Source organism: Podarcis pityusensis (assembly GCF_964106645.2).
Source record: "Podarcis pityusensis genome assembly, chromosome: 1".
Lineage (NCBI taxonomy): Eukaryota > Metazoa > Chordata > Lepidosauria > Squamata > Lacertidae > Podarcis > Podarcis pityusensis.
In genome coordinates this window covers 132,337,185-132,363,228 of record NC_138028.1, presented here as the reverse complement: position 1 = coordinate 132,363,228, position 26,044 = coordinate 132,337,185, and positions in this window count along the sequence as shown.

Sequence of the window (26,044 nt, the reverse complement as noted above, 5' to 3'; positions counted from 1 at the left end):
ATTGTCCACAGGAAAAAGTCAGCGCTCTCCGGCAATGGCTGTGCGGCTTCACTCTGTGAAAGTAGCAATCAGTTCGCAGCACCGCGCCGCTCACCCCACTTCACTCCGGAACCCCAAAATGGGGTTCCCCATGAGTAGGGGGGGCGCTCCTGGTGCCCTGCCGAACCCCACGTTCCCAGGCTTCCTCCGCCTGGGATTTCTAGCGGGTCCCCACCTTCGCCGCGGTGGGAAGACCCAGTTTCCATGGAGCCAGTTCCTCCAGTCGGAGGAACTCCGCCATTCGCCGATGGCGCTGACCCGGAAGTCGCCAACCTCCTGCTACAGTTGTGCTGCTGTTATTTTTCATCATCATGCTTTGAGGTCAATCAGCTTAAAGCCTCATGACTCACACGTCAGATGGGAATGAAGCTTGACATAAAAGTGTTATAGCGAGGAAGAAAGCTGAATTAGGCTTTCTTGAAACTGATAGAATGGCAGGAGCCTTGCAGTTCTTAAATACTGTGGGTATAATAATGTTTCCAAACTTGTTGGCACATTGCCTTTAAAAATCACATAAAAGGAACAATATGGTCTCCTTAGAATTACCAAATAAAATTAAAATTTACAAAGACCGTGAAATCATAGACCAATTTATAGACTTTTTGCTCATTTCTATTCGCCAGGAACAGCTAACCCAGAAGAAATAATCAATTATATCAACAATGCAAGCGTAAAACAAATACAGTCATACCTCGGGTTGAAGTTGCTTCAGGTTGAATGCTTTCAGGTTGCGTTCTGCGGAGACCCGGAAGTAACAGAACGTGTTACTTCCGGGTTTCACCACTCGTGCATGCGCAGATGGTCAAAATGACATCATGCGCATGCACGGAAGCGGTGAATTGCGACCCGCAGACGTGGGTTGCGTTTACTTCAGGATGCAAATGGGGCTCCGGAATGGATCCCGTTTGTATCCAGAGGTACCACTGTACAAGATAAAGAGAAAAACGATCTAAATAATCACACCACCATTGAAGAACGACATGATGCAATTAAAAAACTAAAAATCAGCAGCAGTAAAGACGGCTACACAGTCACCTTTTATTTAAAAAGAAAGAAAGAAATAATAAACACGATTTTTTAAATAACTTACTTAATACAATTTTACAGGAGGGCAGATTCAATCAATGTGGATAAAAACCGGAGAAAGAAGAAAAAAATGGTGGGATCCTCTCAGCCAATCTGTCTTGTGAGGTTGTTGCCTAAGTAGCATGCTACCCTGGGTGGCAAATGTCTCATTTTCCTAGTTAAAGATCTGAGACAAAAACCTTGTAAAGAGCTTGCAAAACATATTCAAATGTATTTATGTAAAATATTTGCACCCTGCCTTTCCATAAAAAATGGTTTGAGCCAGCTAACAACAGTTAACCAACTGAAGTGATAGCAGCAATAATTGCCTTAACTAAAGCTGCCTTATACCAGGCCACGTACCATTGAGAACCAGTGTCTGGCACTGGTTTTGCAGGGTTTCAGACCTGAGAATTTCCCAGTCCGACCTGGAGATGCCAGACACTGAAAATGTCGCTTTTTGCACACAAAGCATGGAAAGCCACCACTGAATTGCAGCACCGGCCCTTCTCTCCCTAACCTGCGTCTTAAAAGTTTCGATGGACAATTGCCAGTTTTTTAAAAATGTCATCTTCCAATCTTGCTACACAACAAAACTCCTATGAGTTGCCCTACAAAAGGGTGGAGGGCACCAGATTTCACGCCCATGATCCTTTTCATGATAGTGATCCATTTTAAGTGATTGCCGTGCATTTTTATTTCAGACCATCCGGGCATGCCATCGTTCAGCCCGGACACTGAGGTCCAGCACCGAGGGCCTTCTGGCAGTTCCCTCCCTGCGAGGAGCCAAGTCACAGGGAACCAGGCAGAGGGCCTTCCCGGTGGTGGCATCTGCCCTGTGGAACGCCCTCACATCAGATGTCAAGGAAATAAACAACTATCTGACTTTTAGAAGACATCTGAAGACAGCCCTGTTTAGGGAAGTTTTTAATGTTTAATGCTGTATTGTGTTTTTAATATTCAGTTGGGAGCTGCCCAGAGTGGCTGGGGAAATCCAGCCAGATGGGCGGGGTATAAAAAATTAATTATTATTATTATTATTATTATTATTATTATTAACACCTTACAAGAAGAGTCTGTGGGATGTTGGGAATTCCATTCCACCCTTTGCTGCAGACACGGGATTGTTACATGTCACATGTCTGTTTACATTCCAGCACAGATTGCTGGTGTGAGCGGAACTTCTTGCTGGGAAGTTTCTGCCTCTGCGCTTGGGTCTGGGAATGTTCTGATCAGTTCACATTGAGTTCAGTACCCTGACCTGTTCTTAACGCATTGTTGACCACATCTACGGAACGCGATTGTTATGTTCTTTCATGTCATGCAATATCAATCATTAGTAATAGTTTAAGTCTTGATAATCAATTACTAGTTAATAGTTTAATAAGGTTTCACGCCTGTCCATTTCTGTGTTCCCTTTCCCAACCTTTAATCTATTGATGATTAATACCTATAGTCAACCTTTGCATTGTATTTGTGTTAACCAATCAGCAACAAGCACATATGTGGTAATGCTGTAATATTCAATAAAAGGGACTCTCCGAGACATGCTTGGGAGATGCCTCCCGTATGACACCTTGCCATTCATCTGTCGCTTATTTCAACCCAACAACTTCTGCTCTGTATTGCTTTTGCTTCTTCTCCGAGAAGACGACAAGGAGAGATGCCATGTTTTCTTTGTCCTGATTTATGTATAATAAATGTGTAGTTTAGTATGTGTGTACAGCCTCAAGCCTCTTCTGTTGCCCAGTTTGCACTGCTGAGGAAAGTGTGCTCAAGCCTGAAAGCTTGAGTCACTGATGCACGTTGGAGCAGAGGTCAATGGATCTCCGCAGCGGCAAAGCTGAGGGGAGACGCTCCAGCTGGGGCTGGACCCCCCAATTCCTACACGGGATCAGGGCAATTGCCAATCTGGCCCAGCATCCTGTTCTCTCAGTGGCCAACCAGATGTCTGTAGGAACCCCACAAGCAGGACCCAAGTACCAGAGCACTCTCTGCTCCTGAAGTTTCCAGCAACTGGTATAAACCAGATGAATGCTCATTGGTCATTCTTCTCTGGGGATGGGCAGTCCGTAGGCAGATGGTTTTTGTACACGAAAGAAACTTAACAACAAGTGATGGGATGGATGTATTAGATAATTGACTCTACTCCCTATCAAATCAGGATTCTGTCCCCTGACAGATGATGATGCAGATATAAAACATACCACTCTTGACGTCTGCGGAATGAAGCAAGGTGCATGGATCTAGCACAACTCCAGCTCAATTTCGGACCAGTTAAAAAGCACCAATCTTAATATAGATACTTGAGGACGACATTTCTTACATCACTCCATTATGAACTGTCCATTTCTTCCCACTCTCTGCTTCTTTAGCCAATTACCAATTGATAAAAGGACCTCTCCTCAATTTAATCAATTAATCAATCAATTAAATTTCGCTGACCGGGAAAATCAGAAACCAGGAAGAGCAAAATTTTAATAAAGAGTGAGAACAATTTCTATTGTACTTGAAAGACCACTGTAAACAAATGAACCCTTTAACAGGACTTAAATAACACATTTGGATATAATGGATAATTAAGTAATTGGATGACTTAAAATATGCAGTAGAAAACCCATGGAAGGGTGGAGGGAAGTCTATGGATTCGAGAGAATCTTGTATTTGTTTTTTATTTATATGTGATTTTGAATGTAAATATTAATTGGAAAAATCAAATGAAAAAATAATACAGAAAAGGACCTCTCCTCTTACCACATGGCATGTTTGCTCAGGAGCCATTAGTGAGGAACATCGTCAAAGCTTTTCGGAAATCCTGGTACGCAATAATGTCTAATTGGTTCAACCTTATCTACATGATTATTGAAACTGTTAATAAAAAATGACCCTCTAAAAGAAAGGTTAGTTAGATAGGGCTTAACTTTGTGGAAGCCATGTTGAATCTTCTTCAACAAGACTCGTTCAGCAATCATTGACAAGTGATGAGGCAGCTGCAGAATTATTTCACCACATGCCCCACTCAAATACATATTTTTGTTGCAACCAGTCAATCAGCTTTTCAGCAGAACAGTAAACATATGAGATGGGCATGTACTGCATGAATTCACTTGCCACCCCTTCCTAAAAAGGGCCATTTGCTTACGGAAAGTGTACCAGACTCACACCTGCATCAGCAGGACTCAAGATGCTGAAATCAAAGCATTTTTTTCTCTGGAACGACACTTTCAGAATAAAAATTGGCTCAAGCCACACCCAAAAAAATTATTGATAAGAAATACACCAGAAAACAAAAAAAAAAACAAAAAAAACAACTCCTAGCTGTGCTCAATTTATAACACAGAACACAACTACCATAGTTTTCCATGTATAAGACTAGGTTCTTTTCTTTAAAAATCATGCTAAAAAGTGGGGGTCGTCTTATACATGGGTAGTGCATAGGGTGAACGTTTGATTGGTTGCTGCCATGGCTGTCAGAGGCTATCGTGCGTGTTATTGGTTGCTTCATCAATAGGTGGTGTTGATTGGCCAACGCTGTGGCAAATTGGCGGGCGATTGGCAGCTTCTGCCGGCAATGGGACAGACAAGAGGTGGATTTTGCAACGTGTGGGTGAGCGATTTTTGGCATTCCCCCTAGAAAAAGCTCAACAACCCTTTGGGCCATCTCCCCCCATTTTCTTAAATCTGAGTCCCCCAAAATAGGGGGCGTCTTATACATGGAAAAGTACGGCACTTTACAATATGTTAATGGAACATCCAGAAAGTATAAAGCAATGCAGCTGCATAAGAACATCATTGCAAAATATAATTATAAACAAGCCTCTTACACATGTACCTTAAGTGTGTACACAAACTTTATGAGAGGCATGAGGTTGCTTTTGCCAGGTAATCTTATTTATATTAGGTCTAATTTGGGACAAACAAACTCTCAATCCTCATTGAAACAAAGAAGCATTTCTCTTTTCTGATCTTCCATATTTCTGCTACAACTGTCATCCTCTCCTGCCACATCAGTGAGGTACACCGTACCTTTTGAGAGCCACTGGGTTAGACAATGCCCTGGGATGACTCCTTCCATATTATTCCAGTCTGTGATTTGTATATCCCTCTTAGATCATTGCCGCAGGTGTTGATACTGGTATGCTAGTGAAGTTACATTAGTGCAAAGTTCGAACATCAATCTGCAGGTTCAGAGAGTCTCAAGCAGATATTTGGCTATGCTTGCATGCTGCAACAGTCCTTAGGAACATGCCCTTCAGTGCAAATTCTAGAGTAGCACAACTAGGAAAGGAATAAAAAAAAAATGGCTTCAGTCCATGGAAAGGACTTTTAAGGTAGCCGTGCGGATGTTATTGGCCCAGAGTTGGAAAGATGATCAAGTCCCTACCAGAGAAGAATGGCAAGCCAAGTTGATGGGCTACGGTGAGATGGCAAAGCAGACTGGAAAATTCAGAAACCAAGAGGATAAAAACTTTATAAAAGAATGGGGAAATTTTGCAAGTTATTTAGGAGACCACTGCAAGCGGATGGAAACAAGAGCAGGATTTTGACACACTTGTAGTGTAAAAAATATTATGGATAATACTGTTTGATATAATAACTGGAGTACAGACTGGTATGCAGTTGTAGATGTTTTAAAACAAGACTCCATGAATGGGATGGGGAGGAAGTCGTGAGATACAGAGAATCTCCACATATAGTGTTACAGTGGTACCTCAGGTTACATATGCTTCAGGTTACATATGCTTCAGGTTACATACGCTTCAGGTTACAGAGTCCGCTAACCCAGAAATAGTACCTCAGGTTAAGAACTTTGCTTCAGGATGAGAACAGAAATTGTGCTCCGGCGGCTCGGCGGCAGTGGGAGGCCCCATTAGCTAAAGTGGTGCTTCAGGTTAAGAACAGTTTCAGGTTAAGAATGGACCTCCGGAACGAATTAAGTACTTAACCCGAGGTACCACTGTACTTTATTGATGTGTGTTTACCTGTATTTTTTTATTTGTAAAATTAATTGTTGTTGTTTAGTCATTTAGTCGTGTCCGACTTTTCATGACCCCATGGACCAGAGCATGCCAGGCACTCCTGTCTTCCACTGCCTCCCGCAGTTTGGTCAAATAAATAAATAAATAAATAAATAAATAAATAAATGTCTTAAAAAGAAGAAGAAAGAAATGGCTTCAATTCACTTAGCATTTCAGTCTTAATCTGCTTTAATACCGGCCAGCCAATATGGTTTTAAAATGTATCTTTGCTTTACTTTTCCATTTCATATTCATTCCCTGTTAGCAAAAGTTGCAAAGGATGTAACGTATATCTGAATCCTTAAAAAAAATAAATATATATATATATATTTTAAATTGCCTGACTTCTCCGTTTTATAAACTTGCAAACCCTTGGCAGTTTTCTTGCTGTTGTACACCCCCTTTTAAAAAAATCTCTCAAAAGGAGAAGGTGAAGATGGAAGTGCACTGTTCTGCGTTGTTCATTTCTAAATGAGACAGCAAAAGCTCTGTACAGTCCCCAAGAGACACTGTCTGGCATGAGTCAGCATGGAGCAGATTTACTGCCAATTGATTAAATTAACATTTGTTATAAGCCAGGGAGCGGATGGGAAGAGGAAGAGAGGGAGGGAAAGAAACCCTTTCGTGGCATTTGCATTATTTATGCACTGGAACTCTGTATTCTACGCTATGTGCACCCTTGATAGATACAAGCAGAAAGAGAGACAGCCCCCTCTCCAAACCCACACCCACACATCCTTGCATTTCCAAACTTTGTCAGCTAGCAAGCTCCACTTAAGGAGAGAGCAAAGCTTTCGAGCTGGTTCCAGGGGTCGGGATTTCCACCCCGCAGTTGGCTAAGGCTGCATAGGTGGAAAGGGTTTGCCTGCCCCGCTCACTCCCCAATCTTATACAAAGCCAGAGGAACACACGTCTTAGGAAACAATTCGGCAGATTTCCTTGTGCTGGTCCGGACCCCCCAAAGTGGTCCTCAGAACAATCTGCTGATGGGCGCTCTGTAAAGGTGGAAAGAGGCAAGGAGGAATTTGTGCCTCTTCTGTATTCCAGGCCATAGCTTTCATATATGGAATTCTCTGCCAGAAAATATGGCGGTGTGATGGCTTTGGAAAAAGTGACAAATTCAAGAAGGGCAAGACTCTCTCTGCAATAGTCACAGCAGATAATAGCAACCTCTATGCGCTGAAGTGGCATTTCCCTGGGTAATGGATGCCTTGACCAAACCACAGGCAGCATCTAGCTGGCCACTGATGGAAGCCAAACCCTGCGCTAGATCAGCCTTTGGTCTGGTCCATAATGTTCCAAAATACACCTGCACATGCCAGGCCTTTCCAGATAATTTTTGTTGTTGTTGTTTAGTCATTTAGTCATGTCTGACTCTTCGTGACCCCGTGGACCAGAGCACGCCAGGCACTCCTGTCTTCCACTGCTTCCTGCAGTTTGGTCAAACTCATGTTGGTAGCTTCGAGAACACTGTCCCACCATCTCATCCTCTGTCGTCCCCTTCTCCTTGTGCCCTCCATCTTTCCCAACATTAGGGTCTTTTCCAGGGAGTCTTCTCTTCTCATGAGGTGGCCAAAGTATTGGAGCCTCAGTTTCAGGATCTGTCCTTCCAGTGAGCACTCAGGGCTGATTTCCTTAAGAATGGATAGGTTTGGTCTTCTTGCAGTCCATGGGACTCTCCAGAATCTCCTCCAGGACCATAATTCAAAAGCATCCATTCTTCGGTGATCAGCCTTCTTTATGGTCCAGCTCTCACTTCCATACATCACTATTGGGAAAACCATAGCTTGAACTATACGGACCATTGCTGGCAAGGTGATGTCTCTGCTCTTTAAGATACTATCCAGGTTTGCCATCGCCTTTCTCCCAAGAAGCAGGCGCCTTTTAATTTCGTGACTGCTGTCACCATCTGCAGTGATCATGGAGTCCAAGAAAGTAAAATCTCTCACTGTCTCCATTTCTTTCCCTTCTATTTGCCAGGAGGTGACAGAATACTCAAACTGTGGTTGGTACTGATTTCTTACATAGGATCCAGATGCCTCTCTTCAGACAACCTTTCACACTTGGGAGAATTGCACTACCATTAAAGGGAAAATGCATTTCTTCCTTATGTTTATTGAGCTGTTGTTTAATTTGCTGTCTGGACTGCAGTCGTAGGTGTGTCTCGACACTTTCCATGCAGCACTCCTGGTGTCATTGGTGAACAGGTCACACAGCTGTTGCTGTTTTCGCATAGGATTTCTTTTGTTGCCTCAGATTTGCACAAAAAGAGAAAACTGCAAAGGTGTTTGCTGAGAATTTGTGGCTGCCTGACCATGTGCTCTTGCGCACTTCAGGGCAGCAAATTCTTTTTTAAGAACCAAACAAGGTGCACAAGCAGCTATCTGCATGTGTGCCCTGCTGCACTGATCTGGCATAACAGAATCAACAAATTCGAAAGTAGGGAAATGTTATGTACTGAAGTTCTCACCCTGGGCCAGCAGGGGGATGCTGTAGATAGTAGTGCAACTGAAGGATCGAAAGTGACGTTCAGTGATTGGATAGTTTGTATGCAAATGAAGGATCAAAAGTGACATTCAGTGATTGTGATGGCCTGGGATTCCGAGTCTGAGAGTGAACTGGAGGAATCCCAGCCGGCACAGGAGTCCCCGCCTCCAGGGCCGGCTGAACTGGGGCAAGGCCTAGATGCTGAGGAGCCTGCACCTGTGCCAGATCCTCAGGGGCAGGCATCAGGTGAAACCATTCTGGCCCCAGAAGTGCTGGAGGACTCAGTGTCTACAGGTGAGCCTCCCCTGGGGCCCAGTAACCCTTCGGCCTCTCCTGAACTGCAGAAGCTTAGGGCAGAGAGGCGAAGGGAACTGGTTTCTCCCAGGAGGAGTGCTCGCTTTAAGGCCAGGAGAGGCGGGGCTCCTGGGGGCCGGGACCGCCCCCGGCCTTAGAAGAAGATAAAGGTCAGGCAGCCTGGTCCCAGGTTGCGGGAGCAATGTCGTTGTGGAGTACCTGCATTTACCCAGACCTAGATCTGCACTCCCAGTGTGCCTGTTCCACGCCCGGCTTCCTGCTTCTACTCTCCGGTGTTCCTGTTCCTCGCCCGGCTGCCCGCTGCTGACCCACCAGTGTTCCTGTTCCCCGCCTGGCTTCCTGCTGCTGCTCTACCAGCGTTCCTGTTCCCCCGCCCGGCTCCCTGTTTCGGACCTCGTGTCTCATCTAGTGATCGTCTACCCTGCTAGTGACTCTGGACTGAACTTCGGCTACGGTATTAGTACCTTTCCCCCCCGGGACCAGCACAGTGATTGGATAGTTTTAGAAAGTTGCTACAGTTATGTTGTTCTAGGAGCTCTATATAAGCAGGCTGACTGAGCTCTCCAGTTCAGTTCTGTTCTGGCCTCTGAATAAACAAGAGCTGTTTGAAGAATTGCTGTGTCGTCTGATATGTTCGCCCACAACTTAACAGGAAACCCTAACAGTTTGAATAACAAAGGCCAATGTTGCTCCTCATATACAAATTCAAATACATGTGGACTTATCTGGCTTAACTCAAATGGGAGGAAAGTAGATCCAGTCGTACCTCGGAAGTCAAGCGCTTTGTGACTCAAATGTTTTGGCTCCTGAATGCTGCAAACCCAGAAGTGAGTGTTCCAGTTTCCGAATGTTCTTTGGAACCTGAGCGTCTGATGCGGCTTCCGATTGGCTCGCAGGAGCTTCATGCAGCCAATCAGAAGCCGCGCCTTAGTTTCCGATTGTTTTGGAAGCCAAACGGACTTCCGGAACAGATTCCATTTGACTTCCGAGGTACGACTGTACACAACTAAATAATATCCAAATGTGGACAGGCCTGAGGTAACCTGAGGTAGTCTGAGTGACTAGAAATGCCTTTTACCAACTGCAACTGGTTTGACAGCTACGGCCTTTCCTGAACTGGGGTGAACTGTTTTAATTTATTCTATTTTGATCATAACTTTCTCTGTGTTTAAAATTATGGCTGTAATTTTTTTAGCAACAATTTTATTGTTTTATCTTTTTGTGAGCTGCTTTGAGGTTTTTTGTTGTTTTGTTTTTTGGCACAATCAAGGGCTATATAAAGTTTATATAAAGCAAACATATAATCCCAAGGACTTATTGGCTGGGCCCCCACGATGACACAAAGGCTAACCTGCACCAGTCCTGTAACCTTAAGTCTATTCCAGCTGGCAATGGCTTTCCGGGGTCTCAGTCAGAGGCAAAACCAATAAGCCAGTAATGAAGTCTCTGCAGATACAAAATGCAAATAGAATGTGCATTACATCCGGAGAACAACTCCATCTCCAAGGCCAAACCAAACACCCGCTCCTCACTAACATCTGACAATTGTTCCTGCCTCCTTAGGGAAACCCGCTTCCCTCACTAATAGCCACAGCTAGAAGGAGTATTTCAGAACGGAGAGATATTGCAGCGCATTGTATCCTCTTGAGGATGCTGCCTGCTCCACTGGGCCCTTTGCTTCCATTATTTTTACCCTGAACCCTGATTTTCCCAATAACACTGCGACAGATAGCAATATATTGCCACTATGTTTGTAATGTCCCCCAGTAGCTCTTTATTAATTGTGACTGGTTGGTCTCTGGGTATTAGGGGAGCTTTGCTGCTTCCTCCATCTTTGCCTTTGTGGCTTTTAGCACCGAAACCCCAGGAAGGAGAGCTTGCTTATGCAGATCTGCTGGTTTGCTCTTCCATTTCTGTGAATCCAGCATAAGGTTAGGTTTTGGGGAAAGACAGAACAGGTTTCTTAGAGACATCTCTCTCTCTCTCTCTCTCTCCTTTTCTCCCTGAGGGATGAATGAGCACTGTTTAAAAAGATGCATCATAGAGAGCCAAGAAGAGAAAGAAATAGGAGGAGGGGAAATTTGAAAGATGAATGAAACAGCTGACTGGTTGCACAAATTTGGGAGGAGGTTGTATTTATTTATTTGATGCAGTTTATGAGCTGCATTCCATATGTACTATCTCAAAGCAGTTGCACAGCAGAAGCATCATAGACAAAAACAGTTGAAACCAATTCAGTACGTAAAGACAATTTCAAATTCAACGCAGATACAGACTAAGATGCAGATCTCCACTTAAAAGTCTTGCTGAAAAAGGAAAGTGTTCAATAAGATAATAGAGATGAGAAACCTGCCTTGATATATGGGGGGGGGGGGGGAGAGTTCCACCACACTCAAGGTGTGCAAAGCTAAATTGGAGAATTGCTTGGGCTAATTATGCTTACTTGGGAGTAAGCCCCATTGGATTCAATATCACTTACTGCTGAGTAAACATGGTTAGGATTGTGCTGTCAGTAATTATTGAGATGTGCATTTTTTAAAAAATCGTAAGTGTAATGAAAAAGACCAATGTCCATAATTAGTGTTTTAACATTTTCTTATCCTGTATTCCACCCCCCTTAAAGGAAATGCTTCCTGGTCTCTTATAGGCTTAATATTCTGGGTTAAAAATAGTTTCAGGATTAAGAAGGATGCATTCAGAAAGTGTGCATGTATTTCTCGAGAGATATGTGTTCCATCAAAGAAAATATCATGGATGAAATGGGAAAAAAAGACAAATTAGCTGGGACAAGAGAAATAAAATCACAGGTGCCCAGTTACTGGGAGAAGGTAACACCTAGAAAATGGCTTTGGCAGCGTATACATTGGCTCCAGTGGGGGTGGGGGGTTAGCCTGTGGCTGCAATTGATCTTAGTATGTTGCTTTGAGGATAAAATGGGGTGCTGGGAGTATCATGTATAGACACATACGGCTGAATCCAACTAAGGAATACAGTGGTACCTCGGGTTACAAACGCTTCAGGTTACAAATGCTTCAGGTTACAGACTCCGCTAACCCAGAAATAGTACCTTGGGTTAAGAACATTGTTTCAGGATGAGAACAGAAATCGTGCTCCAGCGGCATGGCAGCAGCAGGAGGCCCCATTAGCTAAAGTGGTGCTTCAGGTTAAGAACAGTTTCAGGTTAAGAACAGACCTCCAGAACAAATTAAGTTCTTAACCCAAGGTACCACTGTACTCAGAATGGACACTGAAACCAATGGACTTGACTAACCTAAGTCAATTGAAAGCATCAGGACCACTCTGAATATTAACTGGACACAAACTTCCATGGGGTGGAATTAAGTAAAACACTAAGTGGGGTACGTTCATGGGGAGTGAGGTCGACTCTGCCCCCTGCCCACCCTGGCTTCAGCCTCACCCACATGTCGCACCCAACAAGTTATCCCCCGCCCCCAGGGCGATGCTAGAGAACCTGTGACCTTCCAGATGTGGGCGCTGGATTCCAACTCTCATCCTCCCATAACCGTTGGCCATGCTGCCAGGAGCAGATGGAGTCCGACAACAGCTGGAAGGGTCACGAGTTCCCCAGCTCTGCCCTGGGTCACCTTTGTGACCTCCCAGGGCAGCCTTTCTCTAACCTGGGTTCCCAGATGTTGTTGGACTACAACTCCCATCATCCTTGACTACGTTGGTATGGATGATGGGAATTGTAGTCCAACAACACCTGGGGACTGAAGGGGGGAGGAACCAGTTGCCCACTCCTCCCTTAGCCTCTGTTGCTCTCAAGGACCTCAATAGCTCATCTGATGCAGAACAAGGGGGACCAAAAGGATACAATACACACCAAGACCAAGTGGTGCAAGTCCTGTTGCATAGTAGAAATTGTATACTTCATGGTTCAGCCTCAGCACAGTGACTCATAGGTGAGGCCTGAAGTCGGACCCCTGCTCCATTAGCACTCTGAAATAACTTTGCCCAGCATTATGAAAATGTTCAGTTTTTGAAAAGGGCCTTCACAAAAGTGCTGCTTCAGCAGACAGAGCACAGCTCAACACACACACACACACACACACACACACACACACACACACCTCACAGATACCAAGAAAGAAAGGCATCTCTGTTTCCATCCTAACTGAATTGCTGACACAGAGCTGGTCCATAGGAGAGACATCACACGTACAGGCATAAAGGTAAAGGTAAAGGGACCCCTGACCATTAGGTCCAGTCGCAGACGACTCTGGGGTTGCGGTGCTCATCTCACTTTATTGGCCGAGGGAGCCAGCGTACGGCTTCTGGGTCATGTGGCCAGCAGGACTAAGCCGCTTCTGGCGAACCGGAGCAGCACACGTAAACGCCGTTTACCTTCCCGCCGGAGCGGTACCTATTTATCTACTTGCACTTTGACGTGCTTTCGAACTGCTAGGTTGGCAGGAGCAGGGACCGAGCAACAGGAGCTCACCCCATCACAGGGATTCGAACCGCCGACCTTCTGATCGGCAAGTCCTAGGCTCTGTGGTTTAACCACAGCACCACCCGCGTCCCATACAGGCATAGTCAGTTATTATTTCACTGCCTGCTCTCAGTGCTTTAGAGAGGTAAAACCAGGGGTCAGCAACCTTTTTCAGCTGTGGGCTGGTCCACTGTCCCTCAGACCATGTGGTGGGCTGGACTATATTTTGGAGAGAGAGAAATGAACGATTTCCTATGCCCCACAAATAACTCAGAGATGCATTTTAAATAAAAGCAGACAAACTACTCATGTAAAAACACGCTGATTCCTGGACTGAACGCGGGCTGAATTGTGAAGGCGATTGGGCCACATTCGACCCCCAGGCCTTAGGTTGCCTACCCCTGGGTAAAACAATGCAATTAATAATTGGACCAGAAATATCAGCTGTCATATTGACAGCCCCAGGGGACTGTACCTTGTCAGCAGACTTAAATGTGCACACTAACCTGTTTGTAGCAAAAAAAGAAAGAAAGAAAGAAAAAGTTTTACTTACTCTGGAATTGTTCCTGCTGGGACCTTTCAGTTATGGTGCCTCCCACCCGAGGGAGGACCACTTGCCTGGCTCCCTCTGTGCATGCTTTTCAAGGGCTGAGTGTGAAAACTGTTTTACATCTGTGAGCCTTTGGCTCTTTTTCCTTTAAAGGGCATTGTAGTAGCCATTTATCAGCAGTTTTGGAAATATGGATTATCGCATTGTTCCTTTAAAAATGGTTAGCTGCTTTGACCTTCAAAGATGGAGAAATAGGGCATAAATTCTTTAATAGTTTAATAAAACTGGAGACGGTGGGAACTGTATTTACAGAAGCAGTGCTAATGCGTCCAAACACAATCATTATGGAAAACAGGCTGGAGTAAGATCTAGGAAACTGAAGGTCACACTGTGCAGATGCACTCTTCCCTAAATTAATTCCAATAAATGGAGGCTGGGAAAGATTTCCTCTCTTGTCTCACAAGGCAATGGTATAAGCTTGTTATTAATATCAGCTTGCCATGTCTGTAGCACAGAGCTGAAGAATCTGCAGCTGCCCAGCCAATTCTCCTTCTCTGTTTTTCACGATACCAAGAGGGAGTATTCTGGGTATAAAAGCAAAACAAAATGAAACAGGAAGCGCACCTAGTTGTCAGCACATATTAGAGAAAACCAGCTCTTTAAAAGTGTTCAAAATCTCATTGATGTCTCCTTTGGGAGAAGGAGGAATTTCCCCCCCTAAAGCATCAACGCCAATTCTCTCTTTCGGTTTGTCTACATAGTGATGTCTGACAGCCAGTAGTCAGGGCAGCTGTGCTTATTAGGTGGTGCATTTTTTGGGGGGGGGGGGAGCAGGTGCAGAACACCAGCCAATTGCCCTCCTGCAATTGGTGGAGAGGATGTCAGGGCCAGGCCAGAGGAAAGCTGTGGTCTTCCTCCTCCCTCTTCCTCCATGCAGGGAACGTGTTAGCTTACATAATGGGTTATGTAAAGGCCAAGGTACCAGAAGATTTAGTATGAATGCCAGGAATTAAATGACTTAAGAATAAAGGATGTTAAGGATACAGCAAACAAGGGGATATCAAAAAGGTGTGAAATAGTTTGTGCTGTTTCTAAGAAGATAAAAACTAATGTGGAGCTTGTTTTCTCAAAAAACAACAACCTAGGTTTTATCTTGTTTCGTGACAACACCAATACACACACAAACACACACACAAAAGGAATGAGAATAGGGGAGCCCAAGGGGCAGAGTCTTATTTGCTTTGGACCACGTCAGCGAGGCTGAAAGGGAGCTCTTGTTGTCTGTTGTGTGGGCAGGCCTCGAAACGCACTGCTCAGGGTTTGTGCCCCAGAGAGGTTACTTCATTGCTGGGAATGCAGCAAAAACAACACAGGAAGCAGCAGTTGTGAGTTACTGGTCTCTGCGGCCACAGCAGGCGCTGTGATTCCCCAGCAGTTTGACTTTGTCCCCGGAGCCACATCCCGCTGTCACTAGAGGCAGACGGATGCCAACAAGGCTAAGCGCTTAGGCAAGTCGTTTTTTCTTCGCTGCAGCCAACCCATCTTTAGTCTGCCAGTAATATTACTGACCCGCCCTACAGACTTATTGTTAGGATTGCAGTGTAATGAATGTGATCTGGATACTCTAGAATGCTGTATGATTGCAAAGTAGTTTTATTATAAAGTTTTGCACATTTACAGTCAGCGTGAACTGTGAGTCTCTTTAACAGAATGTCTGCCATTTCATTCTATGGGCACATTGCCTTGATACCGTGTATGTGTGTTGCATTTCTTAGGAGAAGGACACTAAATAAGAGAATTGTTTGAAAGGGAAAATATGGCATTCATGACAGAAATATGGAGGAACAGTGAACAATTATTTCACAGTAATGCGATGCAATTGACCTCAACAGGAATGACGACAATATCTATGGAAAGCAACCACTGTTTTCAAAATATGCAGAAATGATTTGTATGAATATTTAAATTGCTAACAATGTTTTAATAAACTACAATGTGATACAGTGTCTATTGTACATTTATATTTTGAGAAGGGACTGCTGTAAATTAATTAATTGATAAAATACCTTAATATGGAGTCCTATATTCAGTTGATTTGGACACAAATCCCAAACAGGTTAATGCTCTTCACAGTATGTATAAACCATCACAAAGTTCAGATCCACGTCATGCAAATCATCGGTTTGCAGTTTGACCTTGAAAATTATACACTGTGATTTAAAGTGAATATAATTACCATAAATAACATAATAATGTTTCTCCAAGACCATCAGACTTATTTTTGTAAATAGTCCATGCACAGCAGAAAACATATTAAAAACATCTCCCATCCTTGGCAATGTTTCTTTTCAACTGCATGTATAATGTTTCCTCCTTACCTAATTTTAAATGATTTATATAGCTTCACATCCAAATTATACCATTTACAAAATGAACGAATGGTGCCCAGTTTTCACAAACATTTCCCAACTCGCACCCTCCATCCCTTTTGTTTTCAGCAATAATGAGTGTGAGTTAAGCATCGCCATGCAAGGCTAGGCAAAAAAAGAATGACATGCAGTCCCTCCTCCTCTGCGATAAAAGCCTAGAGACCCCTCTTGACGTTTGGCTGACTCTCTGAAAATGACAGGGGTGCCAAGTCTGGGTTCACTGCCCTTGAGTTTCAAGTGAATTCTGCTAAAGGAGAATATTGGAGGGGTTAATTAAGCTAAAGGTTCTGTAACATTGCAGACGGGGCTATTGTACTGAGACCGTTTTGCCCACAGTCCTGTGACAGTGTGATAATGGAGAGTTTTCTCACCTAAACCTTCTCTTTTTTTCTACATCAAAGCTAATGTGCGCAAGAAAATGCGAGCCAGCCTTTGCCAACCTGGTGCTCTCCAGATGTTGATGGACTGTTGTTGTTGTTGTTGTTTAGTCATTTAGTCGTGTCCGACTCTTCGTGACCCCGTGGACCAGAGCACTCCAGGCACTCCTGTCTTCCACTGCCTCCCGCAGCTTGGTCAGACTCATGTTTGTAGCTTCGAGAACACTGTCCAACTATCTTGTCCTCTGTCATCCCCTTCTCCTTGTGCCCTCCATCTTTCCCAACATCAGGGTCTTTTCCAGGGAGTCTTCTCTTCTCATGAGGTGGCCAAAGTATTGGAGCCTCAGCTTCAGGATCTGTCCTTCCAGTGAGCACTCAGGGCTGATTTCCTTCAGAATGAATAGGTTTGATCTTCTTGCAGTCCATGGGACTCTCAAGAGTCTCCTCCAGCACCATAATTCAAAAGCATCCATTCTTTCCCCCCGGGAAAGGGGGACGTCTGGTAACCTTAACATAGATGTGAATTTGTTCCTTGATCTCAGAATCCATCATGCAAAATGTAGTTAAAGGTAAAGGTACCCTGACCGTTAGGTCCCGTTATGGTTGCAGCGCTCATCTCGCTCTGTTGGCCAAGGGAGCCAGCATTTGTCCACAGACAGCTTCTGGGTCATGTGGCCAGCATGACTAAGCCGCTTCTGGCGAACCAGAGCAACGCACAGAAACACCGTTTACCTTCCCGCCGCAGCGGTACCTATTTATCTACTTGCACTTTGACGTGCTTTCGAACTGCTAGTTTGGAAGGAGCAGGGACAGAGCAACGGGAGCTCACCCCGTCACGGGGATTCGAACCGCTGACCTTCTGATTGGCAAGCCCTAGGCTCTGTGGTTTAGACCACGGCGCCACCCGCATAGTTAGAGTACCTTAAAAGGTGCCCAAATGCATAGCTAACAAACTTTCCAAAGTACAGAGTAGATTTTGAATTAGAATTTGTGATAATGTTTAACAAGCTATGAGAGACAGCAAAAGTGCAAGAACAATAATTCCCTATCAATTCGGGAGTTGTTGGGGTTTTTTTTTTGCTTTTTTAAAAGTGTTATCATGAAGCGAAAGTACACTGGAGGACTGAGCCGATGCCCGCTTTCCTTTCTGAGTGCAAGGTACACTCAGAGTGTTTAATAGGAAGACTTGGCTGTACTCTGCAAAAGGTGTGTATTATGGAGAGTCCCCAGCTAGGAAGTATTGGCAACCAACTAGGCTTCTGTACACATGCAGATCTGAGCAAGGAGGAATGTAGCAAGGCATTGTTCCAGCACTGCAGAGTGAAAAAGTAGGTCATGGAAAGTAGGTTTGAGAGAGCAGAGAATTGAACTTGTCACCTCAGATTCCATTGGAGTAGAAATTGAAAAGAGCCAGCATGATCTAGTGAGTTGAACAGGGCTCTCTCTGCCTTAAAAATAGCAGTCGAGATGCAAGGCAGACCTCCACATCCCCACAGTCTCTTTGATGGTTAAAAAATGGAAAGGGAAAGAGTCTGCAACACCTTAGATGCTTCTGGAGATGTCTCTGCCTTAGAAGCTGCTCTGTTGTCCCCTGTGCTTTCAATCCCACTTAAATCAATGGGATAAAAATGGGTTCAGGATGGAGATGTAATTAGATACAGGTAGACTTAATCATTAAATGGGATTGCATGTGTTTCAAAGCTCGTCCCCGTGTTTAGCCTAGTCTTCTGGATTTAAGTAAGGGCAGCTTCAGGGCTCTCCCCCGATACATTTTAGACGAGACAAAGCAGTATCTTGCAAGGGGGTGTAGTTTATAGGAATCATAGGATTGTAGAGTTGGAAGGGATCCTGAGGCTCATCTAGCCCAGGATTCTGAAGAGGAGGTAATCTCCACTGGGTGGCTGCTTAGGAGGAAGGAGCTCCCCCCCCCCCCGCAAGTGCCCTTCCTACCAGACATGGAAAGAATGTGTGCCAGTCACGGACATCACATCATGAATATTACAGACACAACATGGGGAGAGTGGGTGGTTTTGAAGTTGCCCTGAGAAAGGCGATGGAGACTGGGCAGCCAGAGAATAATAATAATAATATATTGTTTATACCCCACCCATCTGGCTGGGCTTCCCCAGCTACTCTGGGCGGCTTCCAACAAAATATTAAAATACAGTAATGCATCAAACATTAAAACATGGGCTGCCTTCAGATGCCTTCTAAAAGTCTGGTAGTTGTTCTTCTCTTTGACATCTGGTGGGAGGGTGTTCCACAGGGCAGGTGCCACTACCAAGAAGGCCCTCTGCCTGGTTCCCTGTAACTTGGCTTCTGGCGGGGGGGAACCACCAGAAGGCCCTGGGCGCTAGACTGCAGTGTCCGGGCTGAACAATGGGAGTGGAGATGCTCCTTCAGATATACTGGACCGAGGCCATTTAGGGCATTAAAGGTCAGCACCAACACTTTGAATTGTGCTCGGAAACGTACTGGGAGCCAATGTAGGTCTTTCAGGACCAGTGTTATAGGTCTTGGTGGCCACCCCCAGTCACCAGTCTAGCTGTCGCATTCTGGATTAGTTGTAGTTTCCGGGTCACCTTCAAAGGTAGCCCCACATAGAGCGCATTGCAGTAGTCCAAGCAAGTAGTCCAAGGTTGAACAAATATCAGCCATCTTGCCTCTTGGGGCTTAATTTCTATACAAAGAGAGAGCACCCCCCACCCCCTGTCGTTTGTTAATGTTGTTCTGCAGTAGTTGGGGACACATAAGGAAGCACTTCACATCCCAGAGAACAGACTCCTCCCTTGGAGGTTTTAGAGAAGACGTTGGATGGCCATCTGTCATGGATGCTTAAACTGAGATTCCGGCATTGCAGGGGGTTGGACTAGATTATCCTCAGGACCCTTTCCAAGTCTATGATTCTATGTTCAGATCTCTTCCATTGTAAATGAAATGCAAACCTTGTGCCTCACTCTCCTCTAAGCAGTGGCCAGGGCCGGTTTAGACCACAGCGCCACCCGCGTCCCTGTTGCTGTATGTAGGTTTTATTTTATTTGTTTTTTATCTTATATTTTGGAAATGTACATCCAGGTTTCCCCCCCCCCCCCGTTAATTTTTTTGGGGGCCTCCAAGAGAGTGGGGCCCTAAGCTATAGTTTGTTTAGCTTATTCGTAAATCTGGCACTGGCTGTGGCTGATTGGAATATACGCAGCCTCGTTGAAATAATTCCTGGTTTTTTAACTGTAAATGGAAGGAAGGTCAAAGAACTCCCAAACTGGAAAAATGAGCAGTGAAGTACAGTGCGTTTCTGTGCTGTCCTCCCTTTGCTTTGTGCAAGGTGGCTGTGACCGGTTGGAGTTGGGAGAGGGGAGGGAGCGCACGGGGGGGGGGCATCGCAGACAAGCATCTTCAAGACACCCAGGAGGCTGACGACAAGCAGACAGGAAAACGCGGCAGGGGCCTGGTGCCTGTTTCAAAAGCCAAATGCTTCCATCCGCATGCCCTCCAGCCATCAGACACGCAGCTGCTGCACATTATCTTAAACATTTCTTGCTTTTACTTTTCCCAGAGATGCTCGCTAATGACATACCTGTCGGTGACATGTGGCTGTTTGGGTTCTTTGACTCTCGGTATGCCCTTAATCCAATGGATTTTGTTGACTTTGAGATTAGACATGGTGCCCCCACCTGTTCCTTCCCCCTGTCTTTCTTTCTTTCTTTCTTTCTTCTGGCTAATAGCTTTAATGTGTCCTGCGCAGGACTGGGCTGCCTCCCTCTATCCAGTGGGTCATCATTTATTTACACGGCTTGAGTCCCCAAAGCTGTCTCCTGCTGGTTGTCGCTCTGCAGGGGGCAAATACAGCAAGACCAGCCAACCACAAAGAAAGATGACATCATTTTCATGTCGGGAATGAGGACGTTGGGGTAGGATATAGCAAGATACCTAATTTTGTGTTTGTGTACACACATCTATCCAGCTACTAGTCCCACTGCGTCCTAGGTAAAGGAAATTATATGAATTTCCTATATCTAGGATGCAGTGAACTAGTGAAGGCTAAAGCAAATGAGTACTGAAGGCTGGACCATTAAGAAGGCTGATCGCCGAAGAATTGATGCTTTTGAATTATGGTGCTGGAGGAGACTCTTGAGAGTCCCATGGACTGCAAGAACAAACCTATCCATTCTGAAGGAAATCAGCCCTGAGTGCTCACTGGAAGGACAGATCCTGAAGCTGAGGCTCCAATACTTTGGCCACCTCATGAGAAGAGAAGACTCCCTGGAAAAGACCCTGATGTTGGGAAAGATGGAGGGCACAAGGAGAAGGGGATGACAGAGGACAAGATGGTTGGACAGTGTTCTCAAAGCTACCAGCATGAGTTTGACCAAACTGCGGGAGGCAGTGGAAGACAGGAGTGCCTGGCGTGCTCTGGTCCAGGGGGTCATGAAGAGTCGGACATGACTAAACCACTAAACAACAACACTGAAGGCTAGGAGCACATGGGTTTTGTTTTGTTTCTTAATAGGAACAGAAAAGACGTTTTCTGTATGCGACAACAGTCGCACAGGTGTTACTAGCCCAGAGATGAAAATAAGGTAAAGTCCCAACCAGAGAGGAATGGCAAATCAAGCTGTTGGACTATGCGGAAATGGCAAAACTGTCTGGAAGACCCAGGAACCCCGAAGGCCTAAACTTCAATAAAGAATGGGGGGAAATTTTAATTTATCTAGGACAGGGGTCAGCAAACTATTTCAGCAGGGGGCCGGTCAACTGTCCCTCAGACCTTGTGGGCAGCCAGACTATATTTTTTGCAGGGGGAAATGAACGAATTCCTATGCCCCACAAATAACCCAGAGATGCATTTTAAATAAAAGGACACATTCTACTCATGTAAAAACATGCTGATTCCCGGACTGTCAATGGGCTGGATTTAAAAGGCGATTGGGCCGGATCTGGCCCGCGGTCCTTAGTTTGCCTACCGATGATCTAGGAGATCACTGTAAACATATGAAAACACTAGCAGGATTTTAATAACACTTGTAATATAACGAATATTATGGACAAGATGGAAAGATACAAAATATGGATTGTGGGAAAATATGCAATTAAGAGGGTGTACAATAGGACCCATGGAGGGGAAGATGGGAAGTCCAGAGATTTGGAGAAATCTCTAAATATGTATATGTAACTTGGATTGTTATAAATTAATATTTGTAAAAACCAAATAAAAATAATTATTAAAAATTATATATAAATATAATATTTTATATTACTCTGAGACCTTTTTAAGGAAAGTTGGGTTAGAAAGGGTTCCAATCAAACATGGGCATAGCCAGGGGGTTCAGGGGGCGGCTGCCCCCCTAAATCAAGTAAGTAAATAAAAATACTTAACTGACCAATTGCATCGCAGATAACTCGGAACTGCGCCCCTAAAATAAATCCTGACTACGTCCATGCAATCCATTGATCCGTAGAAGAACGTACCCATTCAAATCTCACTGGAAAAGTGCAGAAGTTATACGATCCTAATCTTCGGACGGTATGAAGAACCATCCTGTCTGACCTTCCACTCGGAAGCCAGGACTGCCAGCTCACCACAGACTAGCTCTTACAATCCGGACCACAGCAAATAAAAGTTATGGATGATTCAGGTGAAGGTCACATCCATGTGCAAGAAGCTCTCAGAGAAGTTAGCTTCTCTGACCTGGGTGGTGGTGGGGAATCTTCTTGACTCTGGAGACCAGTCATACTGTTTCAAAAACAGTCTTGCGTTCTTTGTTATCTAAAAAAAAACAGCTGCATACCAGAGGCTAAGGCACCAATCTCTACATGTTCAGGAAACACTCGTGGTCCCAGCCTTTCAATCCCAGAATTAATATTTGTGCTTGTTTTTTCCTTCTGTCAAATCCCGGAGTACAGAATAGGAAAGGATAATTTGAGACTCTTGATTAATTAAGGGCAAGCCTGGCACTGGCTTCTGTTCTAGTGAGGGCACCACCATTTTTTACTTCCCCCAATGCCTCAGGGTGATGTTCCACCAGCTGTTTGGGGTGACTGTGTGAATTCCAAAATGGCGGCTTGTGGCCACCCACTACTGACACCAGCTGAGCCCATGGAGGGCGTTTGGCCAAGGAACGGTTCAGACCTGGAGCCAACTCTGAATAGAAGAATAGGAAGGTAAAGGCTGACCTAGAACACGGGCTGGAAATGGACCTGAGTGAAGAGGTCCTACCCAGGGCCAGCCCAATACATTCTAGCACCTGAGGCGAACCACAAAATGGCGCCCTCCTCCCCATCAAGGAAGAAGGGGTGAGTAAAGATCTACATCAGGAACAAGGGGAGTGGGGGTATAATGATCTACATCAGGCTCTCCAGCCCCTGTGGGCTCCTGCTGCCTGAGGCAGTCTCCTCACTTTGCCTCATGGGTGGGCCGGCTCTGTTTGAACATGACGTGGTAGAGGGGCCATACTGAATATCTGTTCATAGATCAAATCACCCAAGGCTTATGGGCTGGCACCCAGCTCAGAGAAACAAAAATAAGAAGGAATAAAATATTGTTCATTGATTGTCTTTGAAACACTGAGGGATTAAGGCTGTAAGGTTTTGGGTGGTGTTCTTGAAACATTGGTCCAAGGCCTCCGAGCCAATTCAGGTGGACCTCAGTGTCACCGTGTTTCCTCACTGGACTTTGCCAGGCTGTGTTACAGTCTTTTGACTGTACCAGGGCCAGCAAGTTATTGGATCCTGAGCAAAGGTAGCCAGGAAAATGAGGTTTTGGGGGGCAGGAAGGAAGGTCTCTCTCATCCCCTCCAACAGGACATTCCAGGATCAAATCAGAAACCGGGGCGGCTTTTGTAAATCTGGGACCGTCCCTGGAAAATAGAATTAAAAAATTCCTTCCAGTAGCAGATATCTGTTACCTGAAGAAGTGTGCATGCACACAAAAGCTCATACCAATAACAAACTTCGTTGGCCCCCTGGAAAATAGGGGCACTTGGAGGGTTTGTGTATACTATAGTATAGTACAGTGGTTGTTGTTGTTGTTTAGTCGTTTAGTCGTGTCTGACTCTTCGTGACCCCATGAACCAGAGCACGCCAGGCACAGTGGTACAGTGGTACCTCAGTTTAAGAACAGTCTGGTTTAAGAACTATTTGGTTTACAAACTCCGCAAAACCGGAAATAGTGTCCCGGTTTGAGAACTTTACCTTGGTCTAAGAACGGAATCCGAATGGTGGAAGGGTACCAGCGGCAGGAGGCCTCAGTAGGGAAAGCACGCCTTGGTTTAAGAACGGTTTCGGTTTAAAAACAGACTTCCGGAACGGATTAAGTTCGTAAACCGAGGTACCACTGTATAAAAAAAGGGAGATCATAGAATCGTAGAATTGTATGGTTGGATAGGACTCTGAGTATCATCTACTCCAACCCCCTACAAAACATGTTAATAATAATTAGCTAATAGTGGTGGTGGGGGGAACTAACTGGGAATTGAAATGGATTAAAAAATACTTTGAGAGGCACATGGGAATGGAAAAATGCAAAATGGGGAGGCCGGGTCACAATATGGCTTTACTTCGCCTAAGTGGAGCTGAGCTATGGAACTCCTTGCCACAAAAGTGATCTGACTTCACTTTGCAAAATTCCGGGAGCTCATAAGGCAGAACTGGCCATTGGTGAGCCATTGTCTGCCTTCAGCTCATCCTTGGTAGATATATTATGAATGACTTGAGCTACAATGAAATGAACCACTTTCTGGTTTGCCCTGTGCATTCCTAGGGCTGCAATCCTATGCACGCATTTACCTGGGAGGAAGTCTTCTTGTACTCAGTGGGACCTCTGGGTTGGCATGTGTAGAACCGAGCTATAAATCATACTTTAATGGCTTAGCACTCCTTTTGTATCTCACATGGGCTTAGCTATAATATTCCTTGGCAGTGTGTGAGGATAAATTAGTGAAAATAAGGGTTACAGACTCAACGGCCTGATGATCAGGACCAAAATACACCACTTGCTGCCCGAATCTTCCCTGTAACCATGCTGATAATTCATTGTATGGTGCCATCAAATTATGCTGTGATAACAGCTCTTATACATTACACGTTGCAGATGCTTTTTTTATTGGCTTAATGTGAATATTATTGCCACTGTTTATTACCAAGACCTATCTTGTAGTAATTGAAATACAATATGGTGCTATTAATCACTCTGAATACAAAATGTTAACTTTAAAGTGTTCATGGTGTGTGTTATTAAATACTGTTCTAAACATAAAGCAATTTGATTTACAATAGGACAGCTTAGAAAACTATGGCGATTGGCTATGTAACAGGATGGGCAGATGCAACCGAGGACCCTGTATTCTTGAGGAAGTTTACAGCTTTTTCCTTTTCAATTGCCGTAAAACGGCATCTCACCTAAGCTCTGCATTTTATTTAGTTGTAACCAAATGTAAACATCAGAAAGTTTAGACACGTTCTTTTAAGAGCGCCTTGAATTATGGGCCCATTGTCACAGTAAAATTGCCGATAGCAGGCTTAAAAAACCGTATACCGTATTTTTCGTTCTATAGGACGCACCGGTCCATAGGACGCACCTCGTTTTTTTGGGGGGGAAATGAATAAAAAAAATTATTCCCCCCCCCCGCGGCTGCCGCCCCAAGCCTCGCGTGCTTCGGGCTGCAGGCTACCGCCCCAAGCCTCGCGCGCTCGGCGGGACCTCCCACCGGGCGCGCGAGGCTTGCAGACACTCGCCCGAAGCACGGGGAGCCCTCCGGAGGGCTCCCCGTGCTTCGGGCGACAGACTGCCGCCCCAAGCCTTGCGCGCTCGGCGGGACCTCCTGCCGGGCGCGCAAGGCTTGCAGACACTCGCCCGAAGCAAGGGGAGCCCTCCGGAGGGCTCCCCGTGCTTCGGGCGACAAGCTGCAGCCCCAAGCCTTGCGCGCTGGGCGGGACCTCCTGCCGGGCGCGCAAGGCTTGCGGACACTCGCCGGGGCTGCAGGCTGCTGCCTGCAAGCCTTGTGAGCCCGCGGGAACTCCCACCGGGCTTGCAAGGCTTGCGGATAGCTTCCTGAAGCCTGGAGAGCGAGAGGGGTCGGTGCGCACCGATGCCTCTCGCTCTCCAGGCTTCAGCGAAAGCCTGCATTCGCTCCATAGGACGCACACACATTTCCCCTTCATTTTTGGAGGGGAAAAAGTGCGTCCTATGGAGCGAAAAATACGGTATATTGGAGAGATCTGGGTTTTAGCAATATTAATGTCAGCATACTAGCTGCTTCAATATGCTAGGGATTTCGTCCTCACTTTTATGTATTATTTTATTATAAAAGCTTTAT